Source organism: Chlamydotis macqueenii, chromosome 5, assembly GCF_036417535.1.
Source record: "Chlamydotis macqueenii isolate bChlMac1 chromosome 5, bChlMac1.mat, whole genome shotgun sequence".
Lineage (NCBI taxonomy): Eukaryota > Metazoa > Chordata > Aves > Otidiformes > Otididae > Chlamydotis > Chlamydotis macqueenii.
This window is the reverse complement of record NC_141560.1, coordinates 64,194,956-64,206,868: the sequence shown is the minus strand read 5'-3', so window position 1 is coordinate 64,206,868 and position 11,913 is coordinate 64,194,956. Positions and strand designations below refer to the sequence as shown.

Genomic DNA, 11,913 nt, shown 5'->3' with positions numbered 1-11,913 from the left:
CAGTCTATCAGTGATAAAATAGGCGTTAATCAGGGGAGGCAGTGCACACGGTTAAGCTGCAGAGAGGCTAATATCTCACAGGCTTATTTTTGTTATCCTTAGGCGTCTTCCCCCGATTAGTTTAAGGATTGGGGGGGGGGGAGTAATACCTCAAGGGGAAAATGTACATATGTATCCCTAACACGCGGAAAAAAAAAAAAAAATTAAGAAAAGCAACCCGCCAAGTGGTTTCTCGTTTTAATTGCATGCAGGTGGCGAATTGCCTCGTCGTTAGCGCCCTTCGCTGAGGTGGAGCGACAACAAGCACAAAAGGAGCCCGAAGTCATGGTTTTAAACTTGCCTGAAAGCGGGGTGGACTGTCCTCTCATACAATTTAGGGACTCGCACATCTGCGTGTCACTAGTTAAAGTCTTCCTTCTAGGACAAAGCAGAAGAAGTACATTAAAAAGTGCGGAGCGACGCCGGGAAGGTGTGCCGGTGCGGGCCGGGGGGAGCGGAGCGGGGCGCGGGGGCTGCGCGGGAGGGGGGGCTCCGCCCGCTGCCCTGTGCGCTGGGAGCGGGGCTCCATTTTTACCTCCGGGTATTTCCTCGAGTTATTGGTTTGATTTTTTTTTTTTTTTCCTCCCCACATTCCCCGCGGCACTAGCAACTTTTTCTCCCCCAAACTCCCCGTCTTGTGATTAACTTCTTTTTTGGTCTTTAGATCTTCCCCTTTTTCACTGTACTGTGACACACGCTGTCTACCTCGCCTCACTGCTTTAAAAAGTAAGAACAGGAGGGGGTGAGAACTGTTAAACAAAGCCTACAGAAAGCGAACAATGGCCTCCATTCTGCTCCTCTACCCAAACCCCGAGTGCAGAAACCCAGGCTCCTTAACCGGCCGCGCAGCTTCCCAACTCAACGGACCAACAACCCTCCAACTTACAAAGAGCAGAGAAACAAGCCCCTTCTCCCTTCATTAGTGCCTGCCTTGACCCAGAGCCTGGACAGTCCCCAGCGCCTTTTTTTTTTTTTTTTTTTTTTTTTTTCCCCTCCTTCCCCCCCCTCGCTCGCTCGCTCCCTCCCTCCTTCCCCTGCTCCCTTCTCTCCTCCTCTCGCCACCTTCCTTCCCTCCCTCCCTCCCTCCCTCCTTTCCTCTCCCCCCCCCCCCCCCCCCGGCCCACTTATTTATTTATTTATGCGTTCCCCATGTATTTATTTGAAATCGTCGCGGGTGAAAATGGAAAAGTAATTTCTCGTTATAAATATCTGGCGGTAATTGTGTTACTGGTGCGAGTTGTTAGGGGTTGTAAAAAGATACAACAGCTCAGTGGGGTGCTCAATTGGGGAGGGACAATTACAATAAAGAGCCCATTCAAGGGGGTTGCTAAAAAAAAAGGAGGTAAAATAGTGAAATAGTCGCAGCCTTCATTTTCTCTCCCTTTTTTTTTTTCGCCTAAAAATATTCATTCTCTTTCTTTTGCGCCTATAATGAATATTAATTTTACTCTTCCTGCGTATGATGGAGAATTCAAAGAGGCACGTTTCCCCATTCAGGACTAGCCATGGTATAATTTATTAAGTAGCTTTTAGTAATCTTAAATCCATAAAAATAAACATCAACCAAGTACTTTCTCGCAGCATGAAGACTCGAACTGGTAAATATTTACTGCTCTTTGGAGAGCTACCTGATTAGCAGCAGAGCAAGCTGCGCTGTACTTCAATGGAGACGTGGCGATATCTGAGCGTGGAGCCATCCCTTTAATACACCGAACACGTCTGCACGGACACACACCACACGGGAAACCCACTCCTTCAGCCACGATTCCCTCGCATATTTCACGCGCAACTCATAAACCTGGGGCCTAGGGGGTTAAAGAACCCATCCGGCAAGGCACCGGTAAACTTCCAGCCCTCAACTCTGCCAGCGCGGACCTCAGAAATGACAATGAGTGGATTTAAAAGAAAGCAAGGGAGGGAAAAAAAAAAAAAAGAGAGAGAAGGAAAAAAAAAAAAAAAAAACCAAAAAGAAGGGGGAAAGAAAAAAAAAAAAAAGGCCACGAAACAAACCAAACCCAAACACAGCCGAAAGCTTTTTGCACCAAATAGCCAAGTGCCCCAGCAAGGTGAGAGGAGGTGCGGGGCATGGGAGCAGCCGTTCTGCTCAGCGGCTCTCGAACGCCTCCAGTAACCGGCCCCGCAACACCGGGCGGGCTCCAGCGGCCCCGCACCCCCGCGCCACACGATGGCAAAGTGGCCTTCTGCCGCCCGAACCCAAATTCTCCGCTCCCTCCACGCGGGACCGGCGGACACGCAGCCGGCTGGCGGGACGCGGCCGGCTCCCGGGAGAGGAGGGATCGCAGGCCGGGCCTAAGCTGCAAGGCGGTTTTATACATCGAAATCTTAACACGATCTGATGGCGGAGAGCAATTCCACCCCCCCACCCCTTTCCCGGTGAAACCGTAATTAGACATTAAGATGACAAAGTTTGGCGTTCTCGGGGAAAATGAGAAAAAGCTAAAAACGAATCGGTTTGCGCTTGGGCGTTGGTAAAGGTCAGCAGCTATAAACATTTATTGTCACGGGCCATTTTTATTATTTTATGTCCCTTAGATGGAGAAGATGCTGTCACTTTTCTTCTCCAGGACGTTGTTGTCGTTTTCCAAAACAGCCTCTGCCAGGTACATCAAATCGTCCGAGAAAGTTTGTTTTTAAACTTTCCAGAAATTATTCCTGCTCTGCGCGTCCGTGTAACACCTCCGTGCAAAGCGTTACAAGGTTAAATTCAAATCCAGATTTTTTTTTTGCCAATTGCACTTGCGAGGGGAAAAAAGAATCAAGTTTATTGTTGAGCTTCCCAGGAGCAATTTTTTTTTTTTTTTCACGGCGAAAAGTTTGCAACTTCTTAAAAAAAAAAAAAGGCTTTGCTATAGTGCGGGAGCTATAGGCAGGGGCTTCGAAGGGGCGAGTACGAGGCTGTTGCAGAAATAAGCGACATTATGCTTTTTAAAAAAAAAAATATTTTTAAAGCATATATATTTAAAACGGCAGCAAAAAATATTCCCCGAAGCGGGCCCGCGGTGCCGAGGGAGGACGGGGCGGTGAGGGGCTCCCGGCGGGCCCGCGCCGGGCTGCGCGGTGCGGGCGGCTCCGCGCCCCCGGCGCTTCCCCCGCTGCCGGAGCTGGGAAAGTTGCCGGCACTAGGGACAAGTTGGGAAGATCCCCGGGTGGCTGATTAGAGCTGACAGCCCTTCAGCTCCGCTCAGCTCCCCGCCTGTACCGCGCCTGGGAGCTGACTTGGCCTAGGATGTGATTTATCTTTTTTTTCTTTTTTCCTTCCTTCTCCACCCCCCCCCCCGCCCCCTCCATGCGACTCTCCCGGCTGCTTGCTCCCTCTTTTTCCCCACGATCACGGGTGATCCTTCCCTAACCGAGACCGCGAGAACACACAAAGCCGGAGCCGCGGATGGGGCCGGCCCCGGGGCAACGAGGCGCCGCTTCCCTCCCTCCCACGCCGCGTGGCGTGGGGCCGCAGGCCGGGCCGGGTCGGGACTGTGCCTGCCGCCCCGGGCTCCGGCCCCGCCGCCCCTACGAGCCGGGGTACCGGTGTCATCGGCAACACACCGGGCACCGGCGCTTCTGGTCTCCCTGCCCAGCAAATGGTTCTTGCGTGGGAATCAGTGCTGCTGGTGTTGGCGTGGGTTTTCCGAGTCGGATGCTTTAGCTTTTCCGAGGGACACGGGCTTATGTGAAAGGCAGAAAGTTTGTGAGCTCCTGGGCTGGAAAGTTCCCTGGGAAGCTCTCCGGAATGCAAATGGAGAGAGAGCGAGAGAGAGAGAGAAAGAGAAAGAGAGGAGGAGAGAGCGAGAGCCCTGCCTAAATATTAAAATGCGAGGAGGGAGAAGTTGGGAGAAGAAATGAGCAGACTCACCTTTATGAGGCATCCTGTCTTGTCAAAGCTCCTGTCAATAGTTTAAGAGCGCACTGATTTGAAACGCTTTAAAAAGAGTTGCCAGCAAAATAGTTTTTCTCCACTGAAGCTGCTGGTTGTGTGATCTTGAATTCCTGGGAAGGAGACAGAGATTGACAATAAAATGGGCTGTCAGCGACTGGAGAGCGAGAGATAAAAGAGTGTGTGAGTGAAGTGGGGAGGGAGAGAGAGAGAGACCAAGCGCACCTATGCTGATTGGTGATGGTTCAAGTGTGTTAATGTCTGTGTGCCTCGCTCTCTGCCTCGCCTCCACTGCTCTTCACTGGCCCATTAGCAAAGCCTGACCTCTGTCATCATCTTCCAGCAAAACACTTCCTCCCTGCGCCTTCACCAGAGCGGGAAACGCGGCGGAGCCGGGGCTGCCTTTTCAAACCCACTAATCACTCCGCAACATGCAAATGCCTCCCGCGCTCCCACCCGCAATATTGCTTTATGCAAAGCATCGCCCGCGCCTCCCCGCCGCCCATTGGCCGCCCGCCGCCCGCCACCGCTCCATTGGCCCGGCCCCGCCAATATGAATGCGGTGGGCCCCGTTCCCCGCTCTCCGCACCCGCGCTCCGGCCTCCGCGCCCACCGGGCCCCGAGCAGGGCATCCCCGCCCCGCCAACTCCGCCGGGCCCCAAGCCGGGCATCCCCCCTCCCTCTTCCTCCGCTGCCTCCCCCCGGGGACAGGAGCGTTTTCAGGTCGGGCTAGGAGAGGGGGGAAGCGGGAGGGGACTGAGGAGGGGGTGATGGTGACGATGGTGGTGGTGGCTGAGGGGGGGGGGAACTGGGGGGGTAAGGTCAATTTGCATTTAAACAGTTCTCTCCCGTACGACAATGGAGATAGGGGGAAAATAACATTCAAATGGTAAAGACATAAATATTTGGAAGACAGGCGCTTTGTCAATCGGTCGCAGCCCCCCCCCCTTCCCGAGGCCGGCAGCCCCCCTGCCCCGCTCCCAGAGCCGAGTTCTGCCCGGCCGGGAAAGAGCAGAGCAAATACTCCATTTACTTTGTGTATTGAGGGCTCTTGTGAAAGGCCCTGAAGAGTCCTTTACCAAACACTCACAAACTTCTCCCACGTGCCATTTGTTGACTAAGGGCTGCCGGGCTGGTTTTGGTTTGGGTTAGTTTTTTTTTGTTTGTTTGTTTTTGTTTTTTCTTTGTGTTTGGTTGTTGTTGTGTTTTTCTTTTCTTTTTTTTTTTTTAAGATACCGAGGGGGTGGGGGGCTGTCCCGCAGGCTAGAGCCGGGCCACCGCTTTGTGCCCGGCCACTGAAGGGGCATCCCCCACCCCCCCCCCCTTTTGCAAAGGGAGCCCCTTCACTGGCTGCCAGAAACTCAAGGGGGGAAAGTAAGTAAATGACTTTGCTGCTCTGACCACACACCGCAAGTACATTTGTTGAATGCCGGACTATTAAGCCACACCTCAGTAAACTCCAAAGCAACCCCTCAGCGCATGCATTTAAGGTTACACTGGGAGCACCAGTCCGAGCTGAGGGTGTCCCCGTCGGTTATGGCGAGTGGTCCGGGGAAGGGGGGGGGAGGTCTGCACATGGGGGAAAAGAAAAGAAGAAGAAGAAGAAGAAGAAAAAAGGCTCTGGGGAAATAAAGGGAAGAAGGAGAAGGCACAGGAAAAAGAAATTCCAAGAGCCACCGCGGAAAACTGGAGAGTATGAACGCGCAAAGCATGAAATGAAGTCGTAGCCGCATACACTTGACTTCTCTTGACATGTGAAAAGTGCTAAAAGTCAAAGCTCATCAATAAAGTATCTTGAAATTGAATAAGAGCCCTGACAACCATTGCATTCTTAAATAAAGTACAATGAGGAGACAAACGACTCTGCCAAGGAGTTTGCATGTGAGTGAAAGGGCTCCTCAATGGGAGCGGGATAATGGGCTGCCCGGCCGTCATGCACTGTCATCCCCGGTCCCGCCGAGAAGCTGCCACAGCTCCCTAATAGCACAAAATGGGCTCTTAAGAGACTGCTGCCTTCCTCTCCGCCGCCTGCTTCCCTGCCCTTCCCCCGGCCCCGGCCGCCGCCATGGCCGCCCCCGCTCCGCGCCCCGCGGGGAGGCCCCGGGAGGCAGGGGCTGGGGCGGGCGGGCTGCCCCCGGCCCTCCCTTGGAGACGGGAACGGGCCCGGCAAGATCTCGCCTCGGAGGCTGCGGGGCAGGGAGAGCCGTCGGTGCTCCCGGCCTGGGACCCGGGCGGCCCCACCTGCAGCTGCCGGGGGGCCGCTCCCCCGGGCCGGCCTGGGCTCTCGCCCCCTTCTCCAGGCCGAAGTCAACCTGCAGGGTTGGGGTTGTTTCGGTTTGGTTCCCCCTCCTCGACCTCGAGTCATGCATATTTATAGAAACGGAGCCGAATATCGCGGTGGACGCACGAGAACGTGGGTGTGACGGGATCTCCCCTGAAGGTAAGGCAGGGTGGGAGCGGGGGACCCCGCCTGTGGGGCTGTGGAGTACCCCAAGGGGGGGCTCTGCCAAAACTAGGGACCCCCCTCTCTTCCCCGGCAGCCTCTTGATCCCCGCCCTTGCCTCATTTCCTCCCCCCAAAAACTTTCCAAAGTACCGGCAGCCACTCGGTCAACCCGCCCGTGGCCCAAACATCACCTCAGGGGCTCCGAGGAGATTTCTCGGAGCGGCGAAAGAGAACCGAGACCAAAACAAAGTACGAACCGAGGTGCGGGGCGGGTCCCGGCGAGCCGTCCCGCGGAGCAGCCTGCGTGCCCTCCTAGTTGCCGGTGGCCGAGGCCGGGGGTCCGGCCGCACGCATCCTGCGGGCGAGAGAAAGAGGCTGCGGTTGGTGAGCTCGCACAAATCTCGGAGGCTCCAAAGGGGCTTTAAAAGCTGTGATCTAGTCCTTTTTCTGGAGTGAAGTCAGTTGTGTCCGTGGGTTTTGACCTGTTTTTTTTTTTTTTCTCTCTTTTTTTTTCCTCTTGTGGTTTTTTTCCTCTTTTTTTTTTGGTTTTCTCTTGCTTTTTCTCTTCCTTTTTTCCTCGCTTGCTTTTTGTTTGTTTGTTTTATCCCGTTGCACTCCCTATCTAGCAAATGAGCGAATTTTTTTTTTTTAGCTGTCGTCCGTTAAAGGGGGAAAAGAGAGAAATCACTTTGTCCAAAATCGCAGGCAAATATCATTTTTACAAGCTCTCAATTAGCTATCCCTTGGATTAGCACCTTCTTACGCCTCCTCGCCAGAATAAAGCAGCCGTAATCTTGTTGCTATTTTCCCCTCGGGCGCAGCGGGCTTTGTGTTCCCTCCCCTCAAAAAAACTTTTAACGCCCCCCCAGACGGTAAAAAAAAAAAAAAAAAAACCTCACTAAAAAAGAACGCGGGTAGGGAGGGGAGGGCAGGGGTGAAGCCGGTGACGTCACGGCGGGGGGGTGTGGGGGGGCGCCGGTGGAGCGGGAGCCCCGAGCGAAAGTTGAGAGGAAGAAAGAACAGCGGGGCGGGCCGCCGGCGGCCGCGCGTGGGTGCGCGCGGCGTGGGGGTGCGCGCATGTGCGCGCAGCTGTGCCGTGCCGTGCCGCGCCGCCTGCCCGCCCCGTCGCGTCCCGCGGAGCCGGGCCTGTCCCGCGGGGTCCGGCCGCGCTCCGCGCCGCCATTTTACCTCCGGTGGCGGTGGCGGGCGCGGAGGGGCTGCGTCGGACCGAGACCAGCCAGGCCCCCCCCCCCCGCCGCCCCCGGCCCCCCCCTTGCCCAGCCCCCGAGGAGCGGGCGGTCCGCCTGGCCCCGGCCCCGGGCCCCTCGCCCCCGGCGTTGCGGGCAGCGGTGCTCGGCCGGGGGAAGCAGGACTCGCCGGGACTGCCCTGCCTGGATACTTCCAAGGGAAACGCTTGCTTTTCTCTTTCTTTTTCCTTCTATTTTTTTTTTTTTTCACGTAGCAGCTTTTCAGCAACCGCTCGCCCTTCCGAGAAGGCTGCCGCACTCCCAGCCTGCCTGACCTGTTTTACGTTTTTTTTCTTCTTTTTTTTTTTAATTTATTTTTAAAGTGAAGTGATTTTTCGACTTTTCAAAATGCTCCGCTCGCCTTTTTAACCAGGCGAGAGGAGAAGCATTGCTGCGAGGTGCTTGGCGTTACCCCTTCCCCAAAGCCCTGCCCTCCTGCCAGCGCAGGCACCCCCCACACCCTAAACCACTTTTCACGGGTGAAGGCTGCACCGGCGGCACTCGCGCCCGTGGGACCCCGCGGCCGCGGCTCTCGCCATGGACTTAGACACCCTTTGAAGATTTCTACTTTAAAATCCGTACAGGATTATTGTAACTCTTTGCGTCTGTTTTTTTTTTTTTTTTTCCTCTCCTCACTCCTCCTTTTTTTTTTTCTTTTAACTGTTCCAAACAAAAAAGAAAAAAAAAATGGGCATAATTAAAAAAAGGTTGGTTTTTTTTTTAAAAAAGGTAAGTAACTATTATATATATATGGCAAGGCTTTTTGTTTGTTTGTTTTTCCTAATTAAAATAATTTTGTCTTTTTTTACAAGCTTTCGTGCCTGGCTATTGATTTGTGTTAAAGAGCAGCCTTTTCTTCCCTTTGGTATTTTGTTAGGTGTCGAAAGCAGAAAGTGCTGAGTTAGACACTCCGGTATCGTCTCGTTGTATTAATATCTGGGCTGCAAACTACCTTTTTTAATACCCAGAAAAATGCTTAAAGTCCTCTTGTCCATTTCGGTCTAAAACTGAAGAGACACACAAATCCTGACGTCTTAGACTACAATGCTTTTGCCTTCAGGACACTTAATGCCTATTTGTATATGGAGAGACAGTGTTTGAAACCTATAATGCGCAGGACACTGAGTTAAGTGGGGCTTTGCGAGTTTATAAACAATCTGCAAAAAGTTGGGAATCGATTTAACCCTCTTTTATGTTGGTCTTTTGCATAAGGCGCAGCTTTATGTGGATTAAAAAAAAAAAAAAAAAAGCTTTCTGGACCCTGCCGAAGTCGCTCTGAAACTGGAAGACGGATCTACCTCTTTCTGTACGAGAAAGCCCTTGATTTTATTTTTCTATAGATAATATATATTCTGAAAAGTGACAGGCAACCGGCCCCGCTCGAAAAGCCCTCAGAAAAGAAGGGGGGGTGGAAGCTTAGCGCATCCTGACGGGCTTTTTAAATGCTATTGATTGGGACAAGCTGTTCAAAACCCCAGTAACAGTTAATCTGCCTGTTAATCAAGCCACTAAGGAGCTCAATGCGAGTTTTATTAGCAACCGGAGAACACAGGCGGCAGAAAGGATCAAAAGCCGACACCCTCGATATTTGTAAAACCAGCCTTCCCCCCCACCAAAAAAAAAAAAAAAAAAATTTTCAACTACAGAGTAATTCGGAGCTGACCAGGGCTCACTCCCGGCCCCACGCAGATGGTTCCGCAGGCGCTGCCAATGCCACGAGCCCGCGTGAACCAGCATCGCGCTGGCCCCGTCGGGATGCGGGGTTTAAAAATAACGTGGGGAGGGGTGTGGAGGGTGTCCCGCTCTCGCCTCTCTCCCACCTCGGGTTCTCCTGGCCTCCCGCATTAGCAGCAAAACCTAAATTTGGGGAACCACGAGGAATAGAGAAACTCCTCGGGTCCACGCCAGCTGTGTGATCAGGCGGAGGGGTCGGGGGCTTTTTCTCTTTTAGCTGGCACACTTGATTTATCGAGGCAACTTTGCAGGGGTACGTTTCCCTCTGCCCATCCTTTTGGTGGAGCCGCTATTTAATTCCTTAAAAAAAAAACCAAAAGTTTAAATGGCAAGATTTGTAATTCGGAAAGCCGGAAAGTTGAATTTCGATTAATTTAATGACCAGAAATTTTATTATATCGGCTAAAATCAACATTTGATCTTGTCATTTTTAATGCAAACCGATTGCTTTATATGTCAGCGAGATATGCATATAAAAGACTATCTGGTCAGAGGTAATTATGTCACAGCTTTTTCTCGGCATGACAGCTGGATAAACACCATCTCCAATAAACATCTCTAATTAGGGAGGAGGATCTGAGATAGATGGTGTTTGATTTATTACGGAAGGAGAATGTCCATTTACCAGTATATTATAGTGGAACATCACGGGGAGCGTTCCCGCTAAGGCACCGTAAGGAGTATTTGGGGATGCTCGAGGACAGGTAAGCGGCGTTTGAGGTTTTACGCTGTTATTTTGTTTCGCGTTATTTCAGAGGAAGAACGACCTTTCTAGGGTACCCCTCTCTCTCCCCCTTACTAACGCCTTCGTTTAGCAGAAGCACCCGGGACTGGGGGAGGCAAGCCGGAGTTTGAGAGCCGGGAATTGGTCTCCTCTCGGCTACCGGACCTTCCCCAGCCCGATGGGGCGGCCGAGCCTCCGCGGCGATAGGCGAGCTCCCGGCGTTACCCAGGGAAGGGTGGCTGGGACGCGGCCCTCGACGACAGCTCCCTTCTCCCTCCCCACCGCATTTCCGCGCCCCTCCGCGGGGGCGTGCGGGCCCGCCACGCTGGACCCTCCGTGCCCCACTCCTGCCCCGGCGAGGCTGGGGCCCCAGTCGGCAGCCGGTTGTGTCAGGGCCCGGGGGGAGTGGAGGGGGGGTACGGAGTGCCCCCCCTATCCTCCCCCGCGACAGGCGCGGAAACCCGCAGCTGCCCCCGGCACCTGAGAGGGGTAACGGGGAGGGAGCGGGGCCTGGGTCACGGGGCGGGGGGAAGGGGAGGGGGCTGCATCGCCCGCCCCGAGTAGGGGGACGTTTGGGAAGCAGCTCGCACCGCCGGCCGCCCCCTCCGCCCCGGGGGCGTCCCCTCCGACGGGCGGGCAGCGGCTGGAGCCTCTCCCTCCATCCGTGTCCACCCCCCTCCCCCACCTGTTGTGCGGGGCTCCAGCCCGCTCCCCTCGCAATCCTCCCGCGGGATGGAGGTGCTCGGGGTCGAGGTGCCTACTCCCCCCCACCCCCATCCCGTCGGGCAGGGAGCGGCCCCGCGTCAGTCCGAGCGGCCAGGGAGAATGGGGCGCGGGGATGCGGACACCGTACCTGTCAGCGGGAGCGGAGGGCCCGGGCGCGGCGGTCCCGCGGCCGGGAGGAGGTACCTGGCTGCTCCGGTCGCCAATTTCCATGCGAGAACCTGCCACACAGTTTAAATGTCAATGACAGCAAAAGAGGGGTGCTGCCTTTGCACTAACTTTCCCTTAATATCCACGCCAGCGCCTCCCCCATTGGCTGGGCCGCCCCGGTGACGTCACGGCGGACAGTAGTTAGCTAATGAGACATTTTAGGCGACACGGGAGTGGACGACGCGAGCCCGGACACCGCCCGCCCTGGCCCCGGCCCCGGCCCCGCTCCGGAACCCCGCTCAAGAGCCGAGCCGAGCCGAGCCGAGCCGAGGGTCGGGGCTCCCTCGGGCAGCGGCGGGGGCTGCCGCCTCCTCCTCCCGCTGGCTACAGGCAAACGGGGGCTGCGGCCCGACGACTCTCCCCAGCCGCAGCTCTGCCCGCAGCCGGGCCCGACCCAGGCCAAGGCTTAGGCTGAGGTTTGGCTTCGTCCCCTGTGAAACCCCCTTCGAGGGGGGGGGACACACTCATGGCTGGATATAAAGAAACCCCCGCAACCCAGCCCCCTCCTCGGAAACACCGTGGCCGCTCCAGCCCACCTGCACGCTGGGATGCTGGCCCCTGCGAGACGGGAGGGACAGGCCGCGGTGCTACCTGGACACGCGTGGGCCCCCTCGGCAGCCTGTCCGCGCTGTGAGAGCCCCTGCGGGTGACTCGGGCCCGACGGGTCCTGCCCAGAGTCCCCGCTCTCCTCAACTGCACCTTCTCCTGTTAGAGAGAGAGGGAGGGAGGCCGATATTTGCACACACTTGTCGGGGTAAATAATTTATCAGAAAAAAGCCCCCCACTCCACCCCCCCGTCAGCCGATAGTTTTATTGAACTGCACTTAAATGTTTCATGAACCCGCCCGGGCTGAGGCTGCCAGACGCATTAGAAGCAGAGTTTGACGGGGTGGGGGGGC

General features: G+C 55.2%; 1 long non-coding RNA gene across 1 annotated transcript; it reads right to left on the bottom strand.

Annotated features, from left to right (window-relative positions):
- Positions 1 to 3,914: 3,914 nt before the first annotated feature.
- On the bottom strand, positions 3,915 to 11,048 carry LOC147600612 (uncharacterized). Its single transcript, XR_015258610.1, has 3 exons — positions 10,935 to 11,048; positions 6,634 to 6,731; positions 3,915 to 4,044 (listed from the first exon to the last, which is right to left on the bottom strand). It is a non-coding gene; the product is annotated as an uncharacterized LOC147600612 (long non-coding RNA).
- Positions 11,049 to 11,913: the final 865 nt, after the last annotated feature.